The 26835-nt window shown below is 45.6% G+C and overlaps 1 protein-coding gene across 4 annotated transcripts in view; it reads right to left on the reverse strand.

The window, feature by feature from the left end:
* The window catches only part of DENND2B (DENN domain containing 2B), a 121452-nt gene extending 96735 nt beyond the window's left edge, over positions 1-24717 (reverse strand). The window contains exons 1-2 of one of the 4 annotated variants that reach the window (XM_030829629.1): positions 24554-24717; positions 24385-24473 (exon numbers count right to left, since the gene is read on the reverse strand). The gene's annotated coding sequence lies outside the window, so the exon portion shown is untranslated. Of the gene's footprint in view, positions 1-23656; positions 24082-24384; positions 24474-24553 lie in introns of those variants that run through there. The other 3 variants (XM_003254907.3, XM_003254908.3, XM_030829630.1) reach the window with 3 other exon arrangements.
* Between the last annotated feature and the right edge of the window lie 2118 nt (positions 24718-26835).

Here is a 26835-nt window from a genome sequence, read left to right on the forward strand (position 1 = left end):
GCCATCATGCCAGGCCAGAACTGGCATTTCTACTGCACACACACCAGCAAACTCAGCAGGAAGTGAACTCTAAACATAGCCTAAGAGGAGAACTTTTCTCTCAACACTAAAACTCATAAATACATGCAAGCAAGTGTGTGGGTCAGTCACTCCCTTAAACATAGGTGTCTGGCAAGATAGTGAGAAATCATCCCACATCTAGCGTCCATGGGCACAGACTCCTGTTTGCTTCAGAATCCTGGAGATGCTGGCATTTGGCCAGGTAGGCCTTCTTTCTTCTCAACTCTCTTTTAATCTCATCTCCTTCAGTGATGACCATTCTCAAAGAATTATTTCAAGAGACACTATCTTTGAGAAGAAGAATTATTTCAAGTTTTAATTTCTAGCTCATCTACAAATCTACGACTTTTTGAAATCAAAGCTCTCCAAAACTCTGAAACCTACAATGTGCTTCTTTCCTATAAGTTTGATGGCTATTACCTAGGAGACATGCATGCCTTCCCTGGTAGTTTAGAGACAAAGTTTGGAATATGATGTGCTCAGAAAAGGGGTCACTCTACCTTTAGTCCTGGACATCAAGGGCTTTCTAGATGTTTAAGAGGGAAGTGGTCACCAGCAGCAAGAAAACGCTGGGGTGGGTTCTCTGGACCACTGCTTCACTCAGGGACAGCCACCCCTTCTCTACTCAACCCATCCAAACCCTGTAAGTGAAGTGTAAAGAATGCAACACAGATCTTCACAAAGACTACCTACCAAAACAAACCCCAACCACAAAAGCATTGGGGTTACTAGGCAAAGGGATCCCTCAGGGATAAAACAGGAAGAGAGGCTCACTGAGTCTCCTCTCAAGGGCGCCTGCTTCAACCCCACCTATGTATCACAATTCTTTTCCTCTTCAGTATTAACCCCCTACCTCATTAATTTCCTCCACTCCAACCAGTGGGCAGCAATGTCCAACAGAGCACAATACATTTAAAACTGTTTAAAATGGTTGTCTTGCATTTTTCTCACCTTGTCTTCTTCCACCACTGGCTAAGCTTTCAACCGATTCCACAGTGCCCCAGCTCTGCAGTAAAGCCAACTACCCCACATCTTCAAACTCTTCACAGAATCATGCACCATCTCCTGCCCTAACACACACCAGGCTCTCCCCGAGGGTGCTCTCTCCACCCTGGCATCTTCAATAGCTACGTGGATGGATCCACTCAAAACTCTTAGCTCAGCCGGGCGCGGTGGCTCACGCTTGTAATCCCAGCACTTTGGGAGGCTGAGGCGGGCGGATCACGAGGTCAGGAGATCGAGACCACGGTGAAACCCTGTCTCTACTAAAAATACAAAAAATTAGCCGGGCGTGGTGGCGGGCGCCTGTAGTCCCAGCTACTCGGAGAGGCTGAGGCAGGAGAATGGCGTGAACCCGGGAGGCGGAGCTTGCAGTGAGCCGAGATTGTGCCACTGCACTCCAGCCTGGGTGAGAGAGCGAGACTCCGTCTCAAAAAAAAAAAAAAAAAAAAACTCTTAGCTCACAGCTGATTCCCTGACACCAATTCCACTTCCACTTGAGTCACCCACACTTTTGCACAAACCCTGAACCTTAGACTACCCATCTCAAAACCTTGCCCTCTACTGTCTGACCACAATTTCCCTTCCTGTCTATCTTTTGACCATTCACTACCTGACAGCTGCTCTCCGACCTTGGCCAGGCCTCTGTTCCCTTAAGCCTTTTTCCTACTGTATATCAGCCACCTCTTGACCTTTCCTTCTGCCAATCCAGGCTGAAATCCATGATTCAGCACAAATGGATCCATCTCAAATCCACAGCTCCGTTCTCTTTCCACTGTACCTACCTAAAAAGCCCTAACTATGATATTCTCCATTCCTTTGTCAGCACACCTAAAAATTGCTAGTCAGATACCACACATCCAATACACTTCTGAAAGGTCTTTTGGAGATACATCCTGAAGCATTTATGGATGAAATGGTATGATGCCTGGAGTTTGCTTCAAAAAATTCAGTGGTAAAAAAGGAAGAGTAGTGGACAAGAATAGAAATAAAACAAGCTAGTTCACGTGTTAATAGTCATAGTTATGCCAGGTGCGGTGGCTCACGCTTGTAATCCCAGCACTTTGGGAGGCCGAGGCGGGCGGATCACAAGGTCAGGAGATCGAGACCACAGTGAAACCCCGTCTCTACTAAAAATACAAAAAAAAAATTAGCCGGGCGTGGTGGCGGGCGCCTGTAGTTCCAGCTACTCGGAGACGCTGAGGCAGGAGAATGCCGTGAACCCGGGAGGCGGAGCTTGCAGTGAGCCGAGACTGCGCCACTGCACTCCAGCCTGGGCGACAGAGCGAGACTCCGTCTCTAAAAAAAAAAAAAAAAAAGAAAAAAAAATAGTCATAGTTATTAGTTAATAGTTACAGATAATGGTTGAAGCTGGATGATGGACACAGCAGTGGTCATCTATTCTCTCTACTTTGGTTATGCTTGGTATTTTCCACAACAAAAAGTTTAACAATAAAACAACCTACGTGCAAGATTAATGGGGAACAATGCCAAAGGTCACACACAGATTACCTGCTAGTCACAAAATGAAAACTATAATTTCACGATGGAGAAATTTAGCTGATCCTACCTTAACCAGTAATCAAACTTAGCATCAATAATAATGGGCCAGCCAAACATCATGTGCCTCTGATCTGCTGCATCATTCATAAAGGGTTGTTTTCTCCCCAAAATGCTTAACCTAAATCTAATCAGGTCTCTAGATCTAAGTTACAGTTTATAGAATACACAGAGGAGACAGGAAGAACCTGAACAATATCCCAAAGAAACAATCAGACAAATCCATAATGTGAAAAGTGAATTCATGTTCAGAAATAAGAAGTGTCTAAAACTGAACTCCCAGCCTGGGCAACACAACAAGAGCCCCATCTCTACAAACAATTAAAAAAAATTAGCAGATTAAGCAGAGTGTGGTGGCACATGCCTGTACTCCCAGCTGCTCGGGAGGCTGAGGCCCCCACCATCTAACTAAAACTACCCAAGAAGACCCCGAGCAAGAACCCCAGAACCAGGCAAGTATTGTGGTTTTAAGCCACTATGTTTTGGGGTGGTCTGGTAGGCAGGACATTGGTAAATCCAGCCTTTCAAGAGCCAGCCCTGAGAACTGTCTCTGGAGTCTTGACACTCCTCACTCTACCCTGCCAAGGACAACAAACATGACCAACTGGGACTTCCCTGCACACTCTACACTTACAGCTTCACTCCTGTCTTTGTGCACGCAAATCCTTCTACCTGGAATGCCCCTCCCTGCCCTGTCTCCTTATAAAGGAACTATGCCTCCTTCAAAATCTGTACCAGCACCATTTCCTCTGTGAAACCGTGCCCTCCTTTTCCCCACTCTCCTCCCATGAGTAACTCAAGTAATCCTTTCCTCCCAGTGAAACATCTAGGGTGGCATAAATTGCAATGCAGTATACTGGCTTTTCATATGTCTTGTCCAATAAACTATTAAGTTCCATGAAGGTAAGTGCTATATGTCTGTGCGCTGGTCCTGCAGGGGCCTAATGAATGTATGCTGATTGGAAGTGGTTTCTCCTGCTTCCTTACTTCACCTATTTCTACTAAAAACATTTCTGGGCCAGGCACAGTGGCTCACGCCTATAATCCCAGCACTTTGGGAGGCTGAGGTAAGAGGATCACTTGAGCCCAAGAGTTCGAGACCAACCTGGGCAACACGGCAAGGCCCCATCTCTACAACATTTTTAAAAATTAGCCAAGCATGATGGTTTATGCCCATGGTCTCAGCTTCTCCAGAGGCTGCAGTGGGAGGATCACTTGAGCCCAGGAGGTGGAGGCTGCAGTGAGCTGTGATAGCATCACTGCACTCCAGCCCGTGCAACAGAGCAAGACCCTGTCTCAAAGAAAAATTCTGTTTAAGCCCCTGGCTGATGGAGCAGAAATGATGCCCGCTAAATCCTGCTTTTCTCGGTCTCCTAAACTCCAACTTTTCTGAGTTCACAAGTTCACAACCCTTGGAACAACAACCCTAGGTTGATCCAGCACTGAAAGCTGCCTTTTAAAATACAGTTAGGTGGGACCTGACTAGCTTAGTGTCTGGGACATAAGTAGGTACTCAATAAACATTATTTCTTTCCCTTCTCTCACTTCAAAAACCTTCCTGAATCTGTTGGCAAAGCAGCTCCATTTCCTCACACCTTTCAAGCTGCTCTTCTCCAAAAGTCACACCCTTTCTGGGTCTTAATACCTGCTTAGACTTTGGCCTACTGCCTCTCCTCAGTACCAGCTGCCCACCTGCTGCCACCTTAGCCAGGGTGAGCTCATCAAAGCAGGTATAATTTTTAAGGGAGAAGCTTCTATGTCACAAGATCTAGGTCCAGCGTGTCAATACAATTGCACATAGGAGGCACTGGAAAGTTTTGCAAAGGGGATTCATGCAACTATCCCCAAACATTAACAAAAGAAATCTGGTTGTGTCGTATATAGGATAAGAGAAAACAGACAAAAAACAGGATTAGGAATAGGAAGACGGGTGAAATTTTTAATCTGCCTCTCTCACTAAAGGCTTTTTTTTTTTTTTTTTTTGTAAACTTAATCAGAAATATTCTTTTAAGCCAGGCACAGTGGCTCACACCTTGTAATCCCAGCAATTTGGGAGGCCGAGGCAGCCAGATCACTCGAGGTCAGGAGTTCAAGACCAGCCTGGTCAACTAGCGAAACCCCATCTCTACTAAAAATACAAAAAATTGGCCAGGTGTGGTGGCATGTGCCTGTAGCCCTGCCTACGTGGGAGGCTGAGGCATGAGAATCATTTGAACCTGGGAGGAGGAGGTTGCATGAGCTGAGATCATGCCACTGCACTCCAGCCCAGGCTACACAGCAAGACCCTGTCTCAAAAAAAAAAAAAAGGAATATTTCTTTAAATGTCACAGAAAATGTTTTTAATTGTTATGGTACATCCTTAAGTGAAAAGAAGTTTACAAATTTTACGTAAAGAAAAAATTTAATAGAAAAAAAGGTTATCTTAGGTTTTCTTATCAACAAAATGTAATTCCTGCTGGACACAGTGGCTCATGCCTGTAATCCCAGCACGTTGGGAGGCCAAGGCGGGTGGATCACCTGAGGTCAGGAGTTCAAGACCAGCCTGGCAAACATGGTGAAACCCCATCTCTACAAAAATACAAAAATTAGCTGGGCATGATGGTGGGTGCCTGTAATCCCAGCTACTTGGGAGGCTGAGGCAGGAGAATCGCTTGAACCTGGGAGGCAGAGGTTGCAGTAAGCTGAGATTGCACCATTGAACTCCAGCCTGGGCAACAGAGTGAGACACTATCTCTCTCTCTCTCTCACACACACACACACACACACACACACACACAAAGAAAATTTAATTCCTACTTCTCTCCTTACAGCAAAATTAATTACAGTTTAAATGTAAAAACTGGAGCCATAAAAACACTAAAAGAAAATACGAATAAATTTTTTTTTGTGATTCTGACAAGTGAAGAAGATTTTTCCAAGTATGACAGAAAATTCAACTCCACAGCCGAGAAGGGGGATGGGGGGAAGCACCTTGAAGGAAAACATTTGCCTAAATAAAAACGTAAAATATGTGAAAGGCAAATAATTAGCATAAACAAAGTCAAAATTTTTTTTTATTGGGGGAAAAATTATCAGCAAAATATATAGCAAAGAGTCCTAATGCAGTATGTATGTAAAAGCTCTCACAAGTCTACAAGATAAAATAGTGACCAAAAAGAAAAATTAACAATGTATTTGAGCAGAAAATTTACAAAGGAATAAAATCAACTACCAGAAAGATAAAAAGATGCTAATTTCATTAATAACTAAAGGCGTCCTAAATAAAGTAACAATAAGAAATCCTTTTTCACCTATCAGATTGGCGAAGAGAAAAAACGGTGTATAACACCTATGTTGGGCCAGGGTGCAGTGGAAAGAGGCACCCCCATACACTGCTGATGAGAAGTACACTGATGCAACTTCTTTGGAAGGCAGCTTGGCAATATTTATTAACATTTATAATGAGCACACCCTTTGATCAGCAAATCTTTCCTTCTAGGAATTTTGCCTAAGGAAATAAAATACAAGTACTAGGACACATGGGCAAAGACAGCTGGATACTGCTGTCCATTACAGTACTGCATATAATAGGAACAATTGAGAAACAATTCAATTGTCCATCAAAAGGGGCTTGGTTAAATAAATTATGATACATCCCTCTGAAGAAACGCAATGCTGCTCCTTAAAAGCACATACTGAGGTGGAAAAATATCCTAGGTAAATTACAAGTGAGATGTTTTTCAGTACAGTATAATATTTTCTTTCCATTTTTTAATTGCAGTAAAGTATATAAAATTCCCCATTTAAAAGTGTACAATTCAGTGGCATTAACTATGTTCACAATGTTGTGCAACCATTACCACTATTTCCCAAACTTTTCCAAACAGAAACTCCGCAATGATTAAGCAATAACTCCCCATTCTCCCCTCTCCCCAAGCTCCTGGTTTACCGCTAATCTATTTTGCTGTCTCTATGAATTTGCCTTTTCTAGATATTTTATATAAGCAGAATCACAAAATATTTGTGCTTTTGTATATGGCTTATTTCAGTTAAGGCAGCATTTTCAAGGTTTATCTACATTGTAGTGTGCATCAGAACTTACTTCCTTTCACAGCTGAATAATAGTCCACAGTTTGTATTACTGTGTTCATACATTTTGTTTGTACATTGTTTGTACATTTTGTTTATTCGTCAGTTGGTGAACATTTGGGTTGTTTCCACCTTCTCACTGCTGTGAATAATGCTGCAATGAACACTGGCATGCAAGAATCTGAGTCCTTGTTTTCAATTATTTTGGGCATATACCTAGGAGTGGAATTGCTGGGTCATATGGCAATTTGGGGCTTTTTGGGGAATAATCAAACTTTCCCACAGCAACTGTACCGCTAACACTCCCACTGACAATGTATGAGCATTCTAACGTCTCTACATTCTCACCAACACTTTTTACTTTCCTTTTTTTAAATTAAGAGCATAAACTTTTCGTGTAAAACTAAATGTACATAAAAATGCATCATTTAAAGAATCTTTATGGCTCAAGGATGTTAAATATATAACTAAAAAATAGAAATAAATAAAAAATCTAGTGCTACCCAACTGTTAACAATAACTATTTTTCTGGGGCATGGGTTTATAGAAGATGCTCATATTCTGCCTTACATATTCCCCATTTTGCAAAAGTTTTCAGAACACCTGGTGTTGCTTAAAAAATGTCTTAAACAAAAGTTAGCCAGATAGACGGTTTGATGCCTGCCTGCTAATGTGAAACACAGTTTCAGTGTTACATACACAGCAAGGCCCTAAATGAGCAGAGGTGAGAAGACCTGAGTCCCAGTCCCCACTCTGCCACCCTGAGCACTCTGTATTGACACCTCTCAACTCCCAAGCACCTAGGACTGAATCCAAGTTCCCAATGAGTACCCCCAAAATAGACGACAGCTGTGTGGACCCACCTACATGGTCCTTCCACCCCGGGGACAGCACTGAGGCTACAGGAGCCCCAGGTGGGTTGTCTCAGGCTATGTACGGGCAGCTGTCTCCCTTTATCTAGTGTGCCTTACAAAGATTAAGTTGGGCAGCACCGTGCCAGGCAGCCTGTAATATCCCTTCCCACATCGAAACAGAATTCTATGGTTGTACTGAACTAATGAAGGAAAGTAAGAAAAGGAGAGCTTGGGGAAAACCTGCAAGTCATGGACTATGAAGGAAAATGACGGCCTTCCCCGCAAAGAAAGAAGCAAGCCCAGAAAAGAATTCAAGAAACGATGATGCCAAGGAGGACAGGGCAGCTGACATTGACTAATGCCAAGTGTCTCACCTGAAGCCACAGATGCTGAAGTAGACAGCAAACGGCAGTGCCTGGAGCCACACTGCTCTGTGGGAACCATCCCAAGGTCACTTGCTCAGGCAGCAACAAGGAGAAAACCCAGCCTCTGTGGGAAGAGGCACTGAGGCCTGGGGAAGTGAAAGTCAAGTGAAATCCTTCCCCTCTTCCAGGTGTTCTCAGCCTTTTGGCCGCCAACTGTGGACTTTGCCCTTGAAATTCAACTCCTGGCCTAAAGAGATAATCTCCCAGGCATGTCCTGTGTAAATTTGGCTAATCAACAGAACACACTCTGTGCAGCCCATGCTGGCTGTCCCTGAAATAGTCCTGCCAGCCAGAAGCAGTGCTGACAGGTGGGGGAAAGCTTTTCCTGGCAGAAATGCCACCAATCCTAATGAAATCAAGTGCCCAGGATGGGCATTTTCCAAAAATCAGACAAGCATCTCAAGCATCTGTTTAAAGACGAGCACATACCTGGAAATCTCATCCAGAAGTGATACGGATTTGGTGAGAAGAGTCATTGAGAGCATGGACCTTTACCAGGCTTTGTTGATGTTTTAGAGTAAGCCACCTAAGAACATCTAAAGTAAAGCTTTGTAGATGTGAAATTCTGGGTCAGTAAAAGAAAGCAAGCCAATTAACATCTGGCCCTCACACCCTTACTGGCATCTCAACTGCCAAGCCTCTTAAGCAGTGGTTCTCAAAGTGGGGTTCCCAGCCAACAGTAGCAGCATCACTTCCGAACTTGTTAAAAATGCAAATTTTTACTAAAAAATTTCTACTAAATTGGTTAACAAGGTCTCCAAGTTAGTTTGGTGCACAGTCAAGTCTGAAAACCACTGCTCTACGGCTCCAGAAAGCTCTGCATTCTGGAGTTCTGATCCCGCCCGCCCTGAGACTTCCCTTACTTTCTGTTCTACATGAATTTTGAGGGACTGGAATATCACCCTCCAGTTACAGCCAATAAAATAGGTGAGTTTCCTCCCACTCCATTTCCATCTTCTACATGGTCTCCTAGGTTTCTTTTCTACAAATCATATTCAATTGTGTTTCCTTCCTGCTTCCTGGGGAAAGTGATTCCCCGCTTTCTGGATGGTTCAATCCCTTCAAGATCTGACCTCAGCCAGTCTTTCCAGCCTCATCTTCTAACCCATCTGTGTGTCCCTGCTCATGGCAGATGACCATTTAATGTCTGCTCATTGTGAATCAGTGATGAAGACCATCTGAACAACACCCTCCCAAGTACATTATCTTTCCTTCAGAAGCAAGTCTGTTACTGAAACAGACTGGGAAGGGGAGACAGGAAAGCGGAATCCAGTGACTTACCAAAGAAATTCCTCTGTTTTCTAGCAATCTATGCTAAATCTGAAATTCAGTCTCACCCTGCTCTGCCCTTCACAAATTATTCCATCTAAGCAGGCTGATTGGGCTGGCCACAGATCTCATGAACACCAAGGAATGAGAGTTTATAAACACTGCATACATTTTCATTTCAGAATCCCGGGCCTTCACTACTGATAGAATCCAAACAGGATCAAACCTTTAAAAAAAAGGAAGTATGGGCCAGGCGCAGTGGCTCACGCCTATAATCCCAGAACTTTGGGAGGCCAAGGTGGGCAGATCACCTGAGGTCAGGAGTTCAAGACCAGCCTGGCCAACATGGTGAAATCCCATCTCTACAAAAATACAAAAATTAGCCAAGCACGGTGGCGCATGCCTGTAATCCCAGCTACATGGGAGGCTGAGGCAGGAGAATGGCTTTAACCAGGAAGGCGACAGTTGCAGTGAGCCAAGACCATGCCACTGCACTCCAGCTTGGGTGACAGAGTGAGAATCCACCTCGAAAAAGAAAAAGAAGTATCAACCCATAGAAACTAGTCAATGTTCAATTTCCAAGAAGTGAAAGTTGTAGCCTGATACATTCTTTCCTCAAACATTTCCAACAAACTTGAAGACTCTAGAAGAGATCTGTACACTAGGAAATCAGGGTTTATTTACAAATACTAGTTTACTGACAAATTACTTACTTTTTCCAAAAGTAAATTCCATCTTCTTATACAATAGGGGGAATTGCAATCTAAGACATCTAACTACTTATGGAGCGTTAAGGAGAAAGGCCATTTTTTTCCTGCCCAGATGAAGAGATGTAAGTCAGGTTAACTGCTTCCAAGTCTTGCCACAGCCCCACCCTCCCCAGTTGTTTATATGGACTCGCATTCTCAGTATTTAACCAGGTACCCCTTTCAGAGAAAGCTAAAAAAACTCATTCAATCCTGCAAACATTCAAAATGTGACCATAAATAACACATAGTGATACAAAGGAAAAAACTCATTAGATATTCTAGATAACCAAAGAAAAGCTGCATTTGATATACCAACCAGAGTGGAGGTGTGGCAAGAACACATGCTTGGAATCAAACAGCCTTAGATTTAGATTTTAAGCAAGTTAGCTACTCCACGTTCCTGCAGATGTTACAACCTCAACAAATTAACTCATAGATCATCGTAAGGATTTACTAAAATAATGAAATAAAAATGCCTAGTATAACACAATGCTTAGAACAGAGTAAACATTACACTAATGCCTTACCATAAACCTAAAATCTGCAGAAAATTTAAAAATACAGTGCTTGATCCCAAGAAGTATGCTGACTATATTAATTTGACTTCCTTAGCTAAGCAGATATGTCTATGCCCACTCCAGATCCCTTTTGTTTCCTCATATTCTTATCCCCTTACCCCTTCTTCCCCTTTCTTCCCCCTTTCTTCCCCCTTCTTCCCCCTTCTTCCCTCCACTTCCCCCTTCCCCCCTTCCCTCTTCTCTTCTCTTCTTTGAGACAGAGTCTTGCTCTGTCTCTTCTCTTCTTTTCTCTGAGATAGAGTCTTGCTCTGTTGCCCAGGCTGGAGTGGCATGATCATAGCTCACTGAAGCTTCAAACTCTTGGGTTCCAGCGATCCTCCTGCCTCAGCCTCCCGAAGTGTGGGGGTTATAGGCATGAGCCACCATGCCCAGCACCATACTCTTTTTCCTGATTCTTCTCAATCAGATTCAATGTTCCTCTCTCTCCCTCTCAAATTTCCATACCTTATCCCAAGTTGTGCCACATCCTCCATCCCGACACCCCCTTGCTCCCTATATTCTAACAATGATGACTTCCTAGGTGTCCTTTCTGCATGTCAAGCTCTTTCCTACCTCAGGAGCTTTGACAGCTGTTCCCTTTTCCAGAAAGGAACTTTCCCCAAATCTGTACATTCACGGCTTCTTCTCATCCTTGGGCTCACAGTTCAAACGTCATTCTCAGAGGCCTTCTCTAACCTCTCAGGTCCCTGTTACTCTCTCTTTTACATCACCATTATTTTCTTCCTAGCTCACAGCACTATCTTGATCTCATCTATTGATTTGTTTACTTGTTTACTGAAATGCTTCCCTACTCACTATACGTTAAGCTCCATGACAACAAGGACTTCAATGTCTTAGTTATCTCTACCTCCTCAGCATACAGAACAAAACCTAGAACAGAAAGCATGCTCAATAAATATTTATTGAATGAATAAATACATTCAGTTTCTGAAGCAAGAGAGGCAGAGTTAGATTCCCCCTCACTCCTTCGCTTTCTCTCACTGGTGACAGTAGAAGATGGAATCCCAGGGAAAGATCGTAAATTAAAAACAGAACAGACTGAGGATTAACTTTTGGGGAACACCAAAAAATAAAAGCCATCCCAACCCCCCCTGCTGACAAAACATTAATGGCTATCAGGGACCCAGGAGGATGGCACAGGTGTTGCAGTCTCCATCGCCTTTTTTTGTTTCTATAGCTTTCCAGAAGAAGCTCAGATTCTTCCTGCAAGGCCATATAGACATCTGGCCTTCAGTGTTTTTCAGATAAAAAGAAGTCTGGATATCACTACTTTCAAAACCCATCTGGGCACATAAGCAGAATAGGCACCTACATCTAAATGGAGGAAAAAAAAAACCCACCTGGGTTTACCAAACAGTTGTGGGTCCTGCAACTGGAGGGGGTAGGAAAGAAAATAAAAAGGCTTTTCTATTTCCATTTAATGAGATTTAAATATAACAACAATTTCCGGTTGCTTCTTTTTTTTTTTTTTTAGACGGAGTTTCACTCTTGTTGCCCAGGCTGGAGTGAAATGGCATGATCTCAGCTCACTGCAAACTCCGCCTCCCAGGTTCAAGTAATTCTCCTGTCTCAGCCTCCCAAATAGCTGGGATTACAGGCACCCGCCACCACACCCAGCTACTTTTGTATTTAGAGACAAGGTTTCACCATGTTGGCCAGGCTGGTCTTGAACTCCTGACCTCAAGTAATCCACCCATTTCAGCCTCCCAAAGTACTGGGATTACAGGCCTGAGCCATTGCACCCTGCCCTGGTTGCTTTCTTTTTAACCTGGATCCCTGCCACTTCCCCCTGGGCACTTATTAGAGTTCAATTGACAAAACCAATAGCCCTTCTTATCTCCAATATCTTCACAACTGGCTCTCCCAGCACAGCCAAGAGCAAACCCTGAGCATCAGTGATGACTCAAACGCAGAGAGGCAGGGACTCGGAAAGGACAGTTCTACCTGTTCCATTTATGTTTCAACCCAAAGGGGTGAGTCAATCAGGAGGTTGGAGAGAGGCAGAGAAAACAAGAAACTTCAGTATTTTCTTTCCTTTCTAGATTCAAAAGCCTCAATTCCCAGAACATAGCAGCCAGAGTCAAAGCCACAGACTGCAAACCAAGGTCACTGCCATTGCCAAGCTCATCTCACATGTCCTAGCTATTTTCTTCTCACACTCATGTACCATCCTCCTTTTTCTCCTTTTTTTTTTTTTAAGAGACAGCGTCTTGCTATGTTGCTCAGGCTGGAGTGTAGCATGTATTCACAGGTGTGATCATTGTGCAGGACAGCCTCAAACTCATGGGCTCAAGCAGTCCTCCTGCCTCAGCTTCCTAAGCAGCTGGGACTACAGGTGCCCAAACCCAGAGCACACTCCTTTATAGTTGCTGGGGTCATTCAAGTTCCTTAATTTCCTTTCCCTACTGGCATTCCTTTTTGCCAAGTGGCAAAGTATATACACACAAGTCAGACCTTTTTGTCCTAAGGTCTTTGCAAATGAGCACAAAGTTCCATGTGTAGTGTCTGCAGTCCCCAGTCTTCACCATTTATTATTATTTATTATTATTATTATTATTATTATTTTAGAGACAGGATCTTGCTCTGTCACCCAGGCTAGAGTGCAGTGGCACAATCATAGCTCACTATAACCCTGAACTCCAGGGCTCAAGCAATCATCCCACCTCAGCCTCCCAAATAGCTGGGACTACAGGCATGTGTCACCATGCTTGGTTAATTTCATTTATTTTGTAGACATGGGGTCTCATTATGTTGCCCAGGCTGGTTTCAAACTCCTGGCCTCAAGCAATCCTCCTGCCCTGGCCTCCCAAAGTGTTAGGATTACAAGTGTGAGCCACTGTGTCCGGCCTTTACCATCTTTTAATTACTCCATCAGAATACATATTAGGTCGCAAATTGCTAATAAACTAAATGGGAGGGAGATTCCAGCATAACTCTGCCAAGGAAACTTACCTCCACTAAGGAGTACGGGACACAGTTTTAGGAGCTCTATGCACCATCGAGGCTGAGCTTCTCCTGGTTCTACAGGGAGCTACTGTCAAATGTGAGCCCCTGCTTGTGGAAGCCTGCAGAAGTAAAAAAGCTGAAGAACAGGATGTTTGACTATCATCTAGAGTTTGGTCTTCTAAAGCAAAAATAACCTTACATTGTAAACAGCCTCACTCAAAGAGAAAATTTGTGAAGCCTCTACTCTTAGGAACTCCCCATTCTGCCCTAGGCCTGTCAGGGCTCAGTAGGCCCATAAATTGGCACTGTTGATATGACCTTTCCAGGCTGTATTTCAACAAGAGATAACAACAAAGCTCAGAGCTTTGGTAGCACTCAAAGAAGATTTGAGGGACTTAAAACACACTGCTAAATTTGGCAGCAAAAGTTCCTGTTCCCTGAAGTTGCAAAAGAAAATCTCTTTATAATTTACACTTGTAGATAAGGAGCTACTCATTCTCTTTAGAAACAGATTAGACCCTCCTCATCCCAATCCACCACTCCTCTGAAAAAGGAGTGAGACTGCTGGGGCAAGTCTCACCTGGGGCTGGGATCAGGCTATCTCTTGGGAAGATGAAGTACCAGGAACTTACCTTGATGCCTCTTACTGCCTTAGCCACAAATGCCCAGAGACATTTGCCACTCTTCACTATCTAGAGCCTTCTGTCTCCCTCACCCTCCCATCAGCCTTTCCAATTCCCATTCTGCTCTTTGACACTGGGTCTGCCATGTCCCTATCCCTGTTGTTCATACAACACACATTACTCCTCAGAGAGGGGCCCGCTCAGCCTAGAGGCTCTTTTGATTCGGCCACATTCCCCCTCTGGTTTATAATTTCTTTACAAAAGCAAGGTACAGGAGCTCTGATCTATATGCTGATTGGGGGACATTTATCACTGCTCTGCTGATACCGTCTGCCCAAGACACAGAGGAAGGGGATATCGCCTCGCATTTCTCAGCACAACAAACCCAACAGACAAGCCACAAAGAAATAAACACAGCTGCCTGGCGTGGTGGCTCACTCCTGTAATCCTAGCACTTTGGGAGGCCAAGGCAGATGGAATGCCTGAGCTCAGGAGTTCGAGACGAGCCTGAGCAACATGGTGAAACCCCGTCTCTACTAAAATACAAAGAATTAGCTGGGCATGGCAGCATGCACCTGTAATCTCAGCTACTCGGGAGGCTGAGACAGGAGAATTACTTGAATCTGGAACGTAGAGGTTGCAGTGAGGCGAGATTGCACCATTGCACTCCAACCTGGGTGACAGGGCAAGACTTTGTCTCAAAAAAAAGAAAAGAAAAGAAGAGAAGAGAAGAGAAGAGAAGAGAAGAGAAGAGAAGAGAAAAGAAGAGAAAACACTGCTGAGGCTGGATGCAGTGGCTCATGCCTGTAATCCCAACACCATGGAAAGCTGAAGTGGGCGGATCACTTGAGCTCTGTTCGAGACCAGCCTGGGCAACATGAAGAAACCCCATCTCTATAAAAAAAAAAAACATAAAGATCAGCCAGGTGTGGTGCACATTTGTTACCCAGAGGCTGAAGTGGGAGGATCACCTGAGCCAGGGAGGCAGAAGTTGCAGTGAGCCAATATCGCACCACTGCACTCTAGCCTGTGTGACAGAGTAAGTCCCTCTCTTGGAAAAAAAAAAAAAAGGGCGGGGCGCAGTTGCTCACACCTGTAATCCCAGCACTTTGAGAGGCCTAGGCAGGTGGATCACCTGAGGTCAGGAGTTCAAGACCAGCGTGGCTAACATGGCGAAACCCCATCTATACTAAAAATACAAAAATTAGTCCCAGCTACTTGGAAGGCTGAGGCAGGAGAATCACTTGAACCCAGGAGGTGGAAGTTGCAGTGAGCCGAGATCGTGCCACTGCACTCCAGCCTGGGTGACAGCGAGACTCTGTCTCGGAAAAAAAAAAAAAAGGAAATAAACACTACTTGGTTTATAAGAGAATAATAAACATAACAATAACTGCAAACATTTTGTTCAGCAAGGAGGCAGGAAGTACTATTCTAGGCACTTTACATTTAGCATTTAGGCTTTGTTACAGCCCTATGAGATAATGCTACCACTGCCTCAATTTTACAGAAGAGGAACTAGGGCAGGGACAAGTAACTTGTCCAAGGTTACAGAGCTATTAGGTGGCAGAGGCAGAATTTGAACCCAATCTGACCCCAGATCCCAGGCTCTAAACATTACTCTCCTATTGGATGGCTCCTCGCCTAAGACACAGATTTGTCTCTGGGCACCAACTGGCTCACCCTAAACTCTAAAGGAGAGGAGATTGCTCAGAAAACACTGGCATTTTTCCCCACTGAGAAAAGGAAACAGTGATGGCAGTATTTACTCAAAGAGCTGGTCTAAGGCTACAGAGCCGAACAAGTAAGTACCCCAAACATCTGTTAACCAAAATTTTCCCAGGGCACCAAGAGAAACCTACCTTCTTACTTACTAAAGGCTGAGGCCTCCTCATACTGCCCTCTGCATCAGAGAACAAGCTTCCATCCTCCGAGTTCTGAGAACCAAGTCAAAATGCTTCCTAGAATCTGGCTGATGGGGTTAAAGAAAAGTTACTGAAATACTTTTTAAGCACCAACTATATATGTTAGCCATTTGGGGAAATAAAAAGTATAAAATATTATACTTGATTTCACACAACTTCAAGGAATCTAGTTGAAAACACAAGATATACACATTTGAAAAGTCAAGTCAGGGCCAGGTGTGGTGGCTCACATCTGTACTCCCAGCACTTTGGGAGGCCAAGGCGAGCAGATCACTTGAGGTCAGGAGTTGGCCACCAGCCTGGCCAACATGGTGAAACCCCGTCTCTACTAAAAATACAAAAATTAGCCAGGTGTGGTGGCACACATCTGTAATCCCAGCTACTGGGGAAGCTGAGGCAGGAGAATCGCTGGAACCCAGGAGGCGGAGGCTGCAGTGAGCCAAGATCATGCCACTGCACTCCAGCCTGGGCGACCAAGCGAGACTCTGTCTCAAAAAAAATGTCAAGTCAGGATGTCAATGAGAACACTGAATCTATGCCTTCTACTTTCTGGAAGAGGAGACTGAACCCTAGAGAAGTCAAGTTACTTCCCCAAGATCACCCAGCAAGTTAGAGACAGAGCCAGAACTAAAATTCAGACCTGCTGACTACCTGGCTGGGACTTTCTACCGCTATGTGTAGGCAGAGAAATTCACAGGAAGGATGGATTACTAACAACAGCAGCAGCTAACGTTTATTGAGAGCATATTTGTGTCTAGAACTAAGTCGAGTGCCTTACATAAATTAACGCATTGAAACCTTACAATAACCCTTTGAGATGGGTAATATTATCACTCCCAATTTACAGATGAAAACACTGAGGCTTACAGAGATGAACTCACCAGAGGTCCACAGATAGAGGAAAAACCAGACTATGGACCCTCAGAGCTGGCTGCAAAGCCTATTCTATGCTCTAAACTGCGTCTGGAAGGGTACAAGGGCAGTATTTGTGGAAGCAGGGGTGAGGAGGGCTGAGGCAGAGGCCAGGGTCTGGAGCACTGAGAGCAGCTTGTGAAGGGCCTCCAATACCACACTGAGAAAGACCTCAGGGGCCCCACCTAGGCTGGCCAGCAAGAAAGGCGCAGGCGAGAAGCAGTTCTGGATGGACTGGTCTCCCCTGTCTGTGAGGGGTGAGCATCACATAGCAAGAGGAAAGAGCTGAACCTGTGAAGCTGGGTTGACAAGGACTACCTCAGACTCAGGATTCCTGACCTCTCCAGTGTGAGCGGCTGCCGTGTCCTCAAAATCTCATTAGCCCCTACTCCTTCCTCTTAAAGGACACTCTCAAGTACCTTCCTAACGTGTAGGCCAGGTCTGAAAGGGCAGTCCTCCTTGGCTGCTGGTGACTTTCCAAAGCAACTGTCTTTCTCTCCTTACCTTGTCCATGGCCCCCTGTGCCCTTTCTTTGATCTTTCTGCCTGATGCAGCAGCCATAAGACATAGGGAGCTGTCTGTCAAGTGGCAGGAACTGAACACAAGCAGCTTTGAGAAGTGGGGAGGAAATCCTGTGTTATTAGGAAATCTCGTATTATTACACACCCAGGACTGCACAGACCCCAGACCAGACTACCTGAGGTCTTGACAGAAAGATGAACAAGATTCAAAATAGCAGTTACTTCTTTTTTTTTTTTTTTTTTTTTTTTTTGAGATGAAGTCTTGCTCTGTCACCCAGGCTGGAGTGCAGTGGTGCGATCTCAGCTCACTGCAACCTCTGCCTCCCAGGTTCAAGCTGTTCTCCTACCTCAGCCTCCCGAGTAGCTGGGATTACTGATACACACCACTATGCCCGGCCAGTTTTTGTATTTTTAGTAGAGACAGGGTTTTACCACATTGGCCAGGCTGGTCTCAAACACCGACCTCAAGTGATCCACCCACCTTGGCCTCCCAAAGTGCTGGGATTACAAACGTGAGCCACCGCGCCCAGCCAGCAGCTACTTCTAAAAGAAGAATCTGGTTTGTTCCCAGCGTAGTAGCATCAACCTGTTTGACAGACACCAGCCCACTCTCTTCAAAATGCTGCTCTAAGTTAATAATATACTGGAAAGCATTGGACATTTACTATGTACCAGGCACCGGCCTATTTACAGGTATCATTTCATTTAATCCTTACCACAACTCTATCAAGTACTATTACATCCATTCTACAGATGCCTCAAAGAAGGCTGATGCACAGAGAGATTAAATAACCTGCCCAAGGTCACACAGCAAGGTCAGGTTCTAAAGCTAGGCCTCTAAGACCCCTGAGTTATAGCTGTTAATCACTGCACTGCACTGCAATGCATGTCAGATACTCACATTAAATGCAAATGGTTCCATCAGAATTGCTCTAAGGCAGCACCACGCACTCACTGAGTACCTAAGAGTCGCTGAGAGTTGAATAAACACACCACAGGCTAGTTCATTTTAAAACAATCTATAAAACTCAGTTGTCAGAACTCCATAAGGTAGCCTGTGTTCCAAGTCACAAACACACCAAAAGTCAGTTCCTCGAACAAAACTAGAGTTTTAAAAATAGCTGACTTGATAGTTTTTTTCCAACTTTCCCATTTCCCCTTTCCTACAACTCCCTCCCACATACCCCATCCTTTGACACTGTCAGAGAAGCTTCAACACAGGCCTAGAACCCTCACCCTCCTATTTCCAGTCCTTCAGTTGGCTCTCTTCCTTCATTCGAACAGTGCTTGAAATCAGTCTGTTGGACCCTCCTCCTTTTTCCCAGGCTAAGAGCATGAGATGGTCATTAACCCTACCATCAAAACTCAGAACTGCAGCAGGTCTATGCTGCTTCTCTCTTAATCACACAGGCAGAGTGGGGGAGAGAGGGGAAGAAATAACTGCAACACAACATCTATTAGAATATGACATAGATGGGAGTAATGCCCATACTTGATACTTCTGCGGTCCTTCCCAGCTTTTGGCCCAGACACTCCGTATTCACTGACTAAATGGGTGAACAGACCAACACTGCATAGACGGGCACCAGAGACGCCTCTGAGCCAAGAACAAACAAACAGAGGTGTTAACCCCAATGCCAGCCACCCCTACCCCCTCCAGTGCTTCTGAGGGCCTGCACGACACTGTCCCCCTGAGCGCCCTGGGGGCAGTCTGGCCTTCTGCTAAATTGTGTAGGCCTCTAAGGTCAGTTCTTCTCTCGATTACCACCTGCTGCTCCTGAGAACTGCCTCCGCCCAGGGCCCCTTGACCAGCACCTCACTCCTGCTTCCTTCCAGTAGTCTTCCCCCTGCCTCAGATCTTGTCTCCCGTAACCCTCGGTTTATCTCATTTTTTCCCAGTTCCAAATAATCCTCCATCCACTATGTGATTTCCAACAGTCCATCTCCAGCTCACACACAACCCCTTTGGTGATGACAGGTCACACAGAGGAAGAGTCTGGAGCTTTCAGAAACTGTGGTGGTTTCGTGACAAGCCTGTAGGAATAGGTCTGCTTTGGTTAAGAAGGCTTCATAGGCTAACTGCATATAATTCACTCTTTTATAAGGACAGTGAAATCTAACATTCAGGCAGTTTTAGATGAGAAGAGTATAGTGATAGTTTCAAAAGCCTCCCCAACAACAGTACATTCATCACATCAGAGCCAAAAAAAATAAGAGAAGGGGTCTTTTGGAGAAATTCTTCAATAAGGTAGTCTAGACTCATTTGACACCCTCCTCTCCCTTCAAAACACACACACACACACACACACACACACACACACCCAGGAGAGCTTTCTGGGGCCTATGGCTACAAATAGAGACCTCAGGTTTTTTCTATCAGCACAATATTATGTGGCATGTTCCCGTAAGACAGATGCACCCAGTAGTTCCTCCGACCCACCTACTGAGACAAACACGCACGGCCCCTCCCCTCCAGGATGAAACGAATGCCTAGCCTCCCCAGCCCCCGCCTCCCCAGGAGAAGGCACACACTAATGCAAGTTTTCCCACAGGCTTTAAAGACAAATCTCTGCAGACTACGCCAGATGGTCTTTTTTTTTTTTTCGTTCTATGCCCTCCTGGCCCCTTCTTCACTTTCCATGGCCCTCCAACTCAAAGAACTCAATTATCTGCCTGCAGATTTCCCCTTCCCCTCCTTGCAGCCTGCCCTAAACACACCCTCCCTCCTCCCAAGCCCATGCAGAGGCACAGAAGGAAGGCCAAGCCAGGGCTCGGAAGGGCTGCTGCCAGGCCTCCCCCAGCCTCAACTATGTGTTCCCTGGGCTTGGCTGCCTCAGCCGAGTCTCTTAGGCCCAACGGTGGAAATGGGGACATTTCCAGGGCAATGACAGTTAACAGCTAAGAGCAGTGACAGGAAGGAAGATGTATTCTTCAATCATTCAGTCCCACCTGCCCCACAGGGAGGTGCTTCAGAAGGCCCAGGCCTCAGAGCGTCCCATCTCCCTGAGGTGCCAGGTGGACCTCCTGTAATGCAGTTCTTAGAATCAGACGTGGCGGGAAGTGGGGCACAGTATCTCTTAGGTCTAGGCTACCAGTGGGGCCATGATACTTGGATTGCCCTCCTGAATCTGTACACCCCGCCCTTCATTCCAGGGAAAGAGGCTAAACCAGCAGAACCAAGGGTGTCCTTGGCCTGTTCTCCAGTGTATTTCAAAGTTTCACCTTCCCTGGGTGACTGATATCTAATTTTAGAGAGAGAGAGCCCAAGGGGAGAAGGTACAGGAAGGGGAGTAGAAGAAGGAGGAAAGAGGGAGTGAGAACAGGAATGTTACTTTTTAATCCTTAAGGAACATAGACAGATCCAATTTGTGACTCAGCTCTGGGAAGCCGGACTGATGGGAGTAGGGGAACAGCTGCAGCCCCCATCTAAGCTATGGGCAGCTTCTCCTTCGGGCCTTAGAGGCTGTTGTGACATGACTCAACTAGAAGGGGAGCTGCTTATTTTGTTTCATTTTTTTAATCTGCCTACTACGGGTCTGCTCAAGGGCTTCTTCCCAGACACCACTCCGGGACACGGCTGGCAGGTTTTCCCCATCCTACAGTAAAGCTAGGGCTGTGGGTGAGGCGCTCTAGTATGCCATACGCCCTTTCGACTCACTGAGGACAGACCTGAGACTCTCCTTGCCTGGAGTCTCCCTTCCGCTGCTCTTCCATTCCTTGGCACAGTCCCACGGCATATCAAGAATCTCTGCCCTTGGAATTCCCACTTCCTTGTTTCTTTTTCTTTCCCCATAAGCTGTGGCCTTACGAGTTCCTGAAAGACCTGCCCAGCCCCCAAGAAGCCTTTCGGAGCAATAACACTTTCTCCCAGTTAGAACCCTGCCTTCTAAACCCAGAATGAAGGAGAAAGACCCCTTTGCCCACGGCAGAGTCTGCCCAGCAGGACCCCGCAGGATGAGGGAACCAGGCCTGGTCTCTTTTCCAGCTGCTAAAGTGTATGATGCCACAACTCTACAGGCAGCTGTGGGACACAGGAAAAGCAACAGGTCTTTTGGAATACCTCTCCTCTATACTATATATAAACACATGAGTCAGGTGACCAAGGAAAGCTTCTTCTCTGCAGGATCGTCTATGAGGCTCCAGGTCTACGGCGAACATCACTCTTATGAAATGACCCAACCCACGGAAAGCAACATTTGTTTCCTTAAACATCCTGAAGAAGTCTTTTCAGATTTTTCTCATGTTTACTTATAAATGCAGAAAAGAAGAAGGCACTTCTTCAGAACAGGGAGGCAAAGCGACTTTCCAGAGAGAGTTGGGTCATTCCTCAAGCTTCAATTCACAACACGTTACATTAGATAGGAAGTGATTTGTTTCAAACTACTTTCATGGAAGTTATCCCACTGGGTCCTCCCAACAGTCCTGTGAAGTTGTTCTTATTACCTCCACCTCACAGGTAAGAATCTGAAGCTCCTATTAGTTAAGATACTTGCTGTGGCCACCGTATGGGAACAGAATCTAGCCGTCGACTCAAGTCTAGCAACCCAAATCCATTATTCTTTCTGCTATACCAAAAGAAAGAGCACCAGCTCCTGAAACTGGGTCTCTGCTAGCCCTCTTCACACATGTGGGGATGGTAAAATTGAAGAGCTCCAACTACACACACAAGTAGAAAAGAAGGCTGAGGTTCTGGATTTACACTGCCAACTGAAGGGCCCACTGGCTCAGTGTTACACCACATCCCTCCAGCAAAATGTAGGTTTCAACTAAGCAAAGGATCCCTGGAGTGTAGCAAGAGAAATAACTTCATAAGTGGACCATCTGAGGTCCAGGGCCATGGAGTTCACCCCTGTGGACCCTCAGGCCACAACCATGATGTATACATGTACACATTTTAGGGAGCCAGAAATGGGGACATGGCCAGTGCTTGCATTGGCAAGCTGACCCGAAGTTAATCAGAATGCCCCCTCATTGTTTGCCAGAATACAAAAGACATTCTGTTCAGAAAGTTCAAGAAGAAAAACCGAAGAGCCAGGATAGCAGCTGTTCCCTCATCCCACAGAGAAACCAAAGGCATTTGCAAAGTTCCCTGAGGCCAAGAAGTGAATTTAAGACATAACATGGCTCAAGTGGAAGCACATCCCCTGATGGGTCTCCCTTGCAGGGAGTGTTTGCTGCATTCATCCTCCTAATAATATTACTGACAACCCTGCTACCCTATCACCTATAAAACTGCCTTTCTGGGAGGGTCTCCTTTCCTAGGCCACACAGCTCACTATGTACCACTCCTCTAGGTCAGAACAAGTTTTACCAAAACTTAGGGCAATCAGCGTAGGAGTGCACAGCGTGGACACTGCGTGCCCTGAGATTTGGTCAAAATGTAACCAAAGGAATCTACCCAGCACAACTACAGTGCTTCATGTTCCCCAGCTCTTAGCAGCTGCCGCTGAGAGCTCACTCTGGGACACATGGATGAGAAACCTGTTTGCAGGCCCCCCAACCCCAAGCCAGCCCCCTCCTCCACCTCTTAAGAAAGTCTGTGATCGACCTTTTAATGTGGGAGGACAGCTTGATTCTTACCAAGCTGCCTGGAAGAGAGAGAGTGCAAAACCCCAGCTCAGGCATCCCTGTGACAGTCCCTCTGTCCTAATAAATGCTCTAGAGGGACTTGGAACTCACCACAGGCTCCTCGCTGAGCTTAATTAGCCTTTTTTTTTTTTTCCCTTACAGGTCAGACATAGCAGCACCAAGAGACAAAACAGACAGTGTTCACTAGGACGAACAAGCGGCTCAAAAGGCACTGGAGTTTCCCTGTAAGAACTACAAACACCACGGGAGTGATGTTAACTCAGATTTTTCCATATAAAAGATGCTTCCTGTAAAAATATCCTGTGCCTTTGTGCTAAATAAAAGTAAAATGATGCTTTTTAGAGTGAAGTCTAAACACCTCAGATTCAGCAAGAGTGAGATCAGCTAGATTTGCAAAGTCAAGAAAATTGGCTGTTTCCCTCCTCCTTAAGCTAATACAATCCAACTGTTGGAGCATGACATCATTCCTGAGCCCCAAACCCCGAGCAGAGACTACAGACACTCGCCTGCCTCCCAGAAAACAGCCGGAGAGAAGGGCCAGGAAAGGAGGCCAAACGATCCCAGCCCGGTGCTGCCCTTACCTGAAAGTCCCGCTGCTTTCCTGCCCACTCCATTCTCACACCGCAGCCGGCTAGGGAGCCCAGGGCCCCCAAATCCACTGGCTTAAGCTCCGATACCTGCTGCGAGCTTCCCACAGCTCCTTCCTCTGACCTTTCGTGGCGCTCCTCGCCGCCAAGTGAGCAAAGCACTGCTAGCCGGCCAGGCTAGTTGTCATGGAGACCCTGTCCTCGCTAGGCGGGCGCGCGCACAGCGGCGCGCTCTTGGCCTAGCGCGTGCACAAGGGCGCTCTCTTTTTCTTTCTTTCTCACTGTCTCTCTCTCTCTCTCTCTCTTTCTCAGTTCTGGGAGGCTTCCATGAAACAGCACTGTCTTTTGATCAGCTCGGTTTCTGCATGCATTCCACTCCTCCTACCTCCCTTCCAGTCCAACAGGGGCTCTGAACTGCTCCTGGGAACTTGCTTGAACAGCTCAGAGGGGAGAAGGGAGAAGACAGTGAGTGGACTTGTTTTCTTCCCCTCCAGTGTCTCATTTTTTATAACTTGGAAGAATCCCTGCCGGCGGCGGGGAGGGAGCTAGCTGAAGCGCTTGGAGGGGAAGCCAGCCCTTCCTCTGGGTCCTGGAGCTCGGGTAGGAGGGACCCTGATGCGCTGCCTTGACTTGTTTGTGCACTTGGGATTTTTCCGGGCAGCAGTTGGGGCAGAAATGTACTCACATCCCAGGAGCTCGCCTGGACTGGCCTCTCTGCTTACCTTGCTGCCTGTCCAGGTTGTGGCGATGGCTTTAACCAGTGCAGGGACTCATGGTACTAGTGGTGGCGCCTAAGCAGTCTCTCATCTTCCTGAAATGGAGAGCAAAGACACTCGGTCAGGACCAGGAAGAATCCTGGGCAAGTCGAGAGTCACAACCCAGAAGACAAACCTGACACAAATATAGCTTTGTCTGTCTGCCCTGCTCAGGGTCTGCAGCTAAGGCGCAGGCTTCGTGGGAGCTGCTGTCACAGTCAGTAATAATACTGCTCCTGTCAGAAAATGAGCATAGTCCCTGGGACACAGCAGACCCCCTAAGTTTAGTCCCATCCCCATCCCCATCCTGTCCCTTCCTCTCCACCCTACCCAGCATACATTTCTGCTTTGTAATACTCTTTTTACATGTATCATTTTGTTTGATCCTCATAATCTTTTGAAATACACTGCACAGATATTTTTATGACCATTTTTTCAAGTTTATTTATTATTATTTTTAAACTTCTTTTAGAGACAGGATCTTGCTCCATTGCCCAAGCTGGAGTGCATTGGTGCAATCATAGCTCGCTACATCATCAAACTCCTGGGCTCAAATGACCCTCCTGCCTCAGCCTCTGAAGTAGCTGGGACTAAAGGCATGCACCACCATGCCTGGCTACTTTTTTAATTTTTATTTTTATAGAGACAGGGTCTCACTATGTTGCCCAGGCTGGTTTTGAACTCCTGGCTTCACACAATCCTTCTGCCTCAGCCTCCCACAGTGCTGGGATTACAGGCGTAAGCCAGCATACTGGCCTTATGACCATTTTATAGACGGAAAAACTGAGACTCAGAGAGATTAAACATTTGATCTGCACTTATACAGTTAGGCAGTCAAAGAACTAAGAGAAGAAAGCAGCCAAGTTCCCCCTAGTCCAGCACACTTTCAACTCAAGTATATTGCCACCTGATTTCAAAAACTGTCAACTTTTTGATAACTGGTATGAGATAACACTGGGCTCCCAAGGGAAGGTGGAGAATCCTTGTAAGTTGTGGTGAGATAGGCTGACTACCATCCTTTCAGCCTAAAGACCTTAAGACAGCATCTCTGAGATGTAAAATGTCCTGATGCACAGCTTGGAGAAAAAGCCCTACCCTACAGCTATATATGACCTTCCGCTTTTCTAAACGACTCTCAAAATCTTGGCTCATCTGTTCAACATGACAGGTCTGAAAGTTAGGATTGGCATTATTATACTAATTTAACAGATTTTTTTTTTAAAAAATTCTACAACAGAAGTAAAAGTACTTGCCCCAGGTCACGGAACCAGGAAATAAAATCTAGAAACAATCCCCAAGCCTTTCAAGTCTCTTGAGTACATTAAGCACAGTGGTTGCAACAGCACCAGGGGTCAGAAGACCTTGGCAGTGCCTGACTCCACCACTAACGGGCCACGTGCCATTGGGCAAGTCATGTGACTTCCCCCTTTCCACCTACAGAGCCTACTGACAGGGCTGGGGCTGAGCATCGGAAGAGATGCTGTCCGTGAAAGCACTCTCAAGTCAGGCACTGAACTAAGAACTTCACTCCTCTCGACAACTCCCCATCAAAAACAAACAAAAAACACTGGGACAGTTAATACCCTCCCCAGGATGAGGACACTGAGGCTTAAAGAGGATATTTTCCAATGTGGCTCCCAAAAACAGTGCTAAAGGTCCTAATGTTATTTATTTACTTTTATTGACACGAGGTCTTACTATGTTGCCCAGGCTGGTCTTGAACTCCTGAGCTCAAGCAATCCTCCCACCTCAGCCTCCTAAGTAGCTGGGATTATAGGTGTGTACCACCACACCCAGCCTGATAGAATCTTTAATGCAACATCCTATGCAGAATCTATTATTTTTTTAAATTAATTTCCAGCATATCGCAACATTCTCAAAACACGATTCTGATTGATTTGAGTTTAAATGGTAAATATATACCAGAAGTTAAGGTAGGAGAAGTGTTATAAAATCCAACAGGAAATGACAGAATGGCACAAATCCTAAATGGGGGGCACTACTGCTTTAGTGAAGCAATCAGAGCTTCAAAGGGAGTGAATCTAATCACCCACTATAAATCCCCAACCTCACCCAAGCCCCAGCTGAAGAATCCCAAGTCTACAAAGAAAGACAAGACAGAAGGGCAAACGCAGTATCATCAAATCACTAACCTTCCGCCTCTTTCTTGTCCAAAAGGCATCCCTCTGCTCTCCTCCTGATCCTCAAAATGTACATTCCACTTGCCCAGTCTCCATCCTGAGAAAGAAGGGGTGATCCCACCCCTTTCTACAATAAGATAATATTAATAATACAGTAGTAACACCAATTAACACTTATTGAGGACCTACCATATGCCAAGTATTCTTTTAAGCAGTATGAGGGGCCAGGGGTCAGGACTGAGTACTAGAGCTGATACAAGTGAGTTCCTGAAGTAAT

This window comes from Nomascus leucogenys, chromosome 15 (genome assembly GCF_006542625.1).
Source record: "Nomascus leucogenys isolate Asia chromosome 15, Asia_NLE_v1, whole genome shotgun sequence".
NCBI classification, from domain to species: Eukaryota; Metazoa; Chordata; class Mammalia; order Primates; family Hylobatidae; genus Nomascus; species Nomascus leucogenys.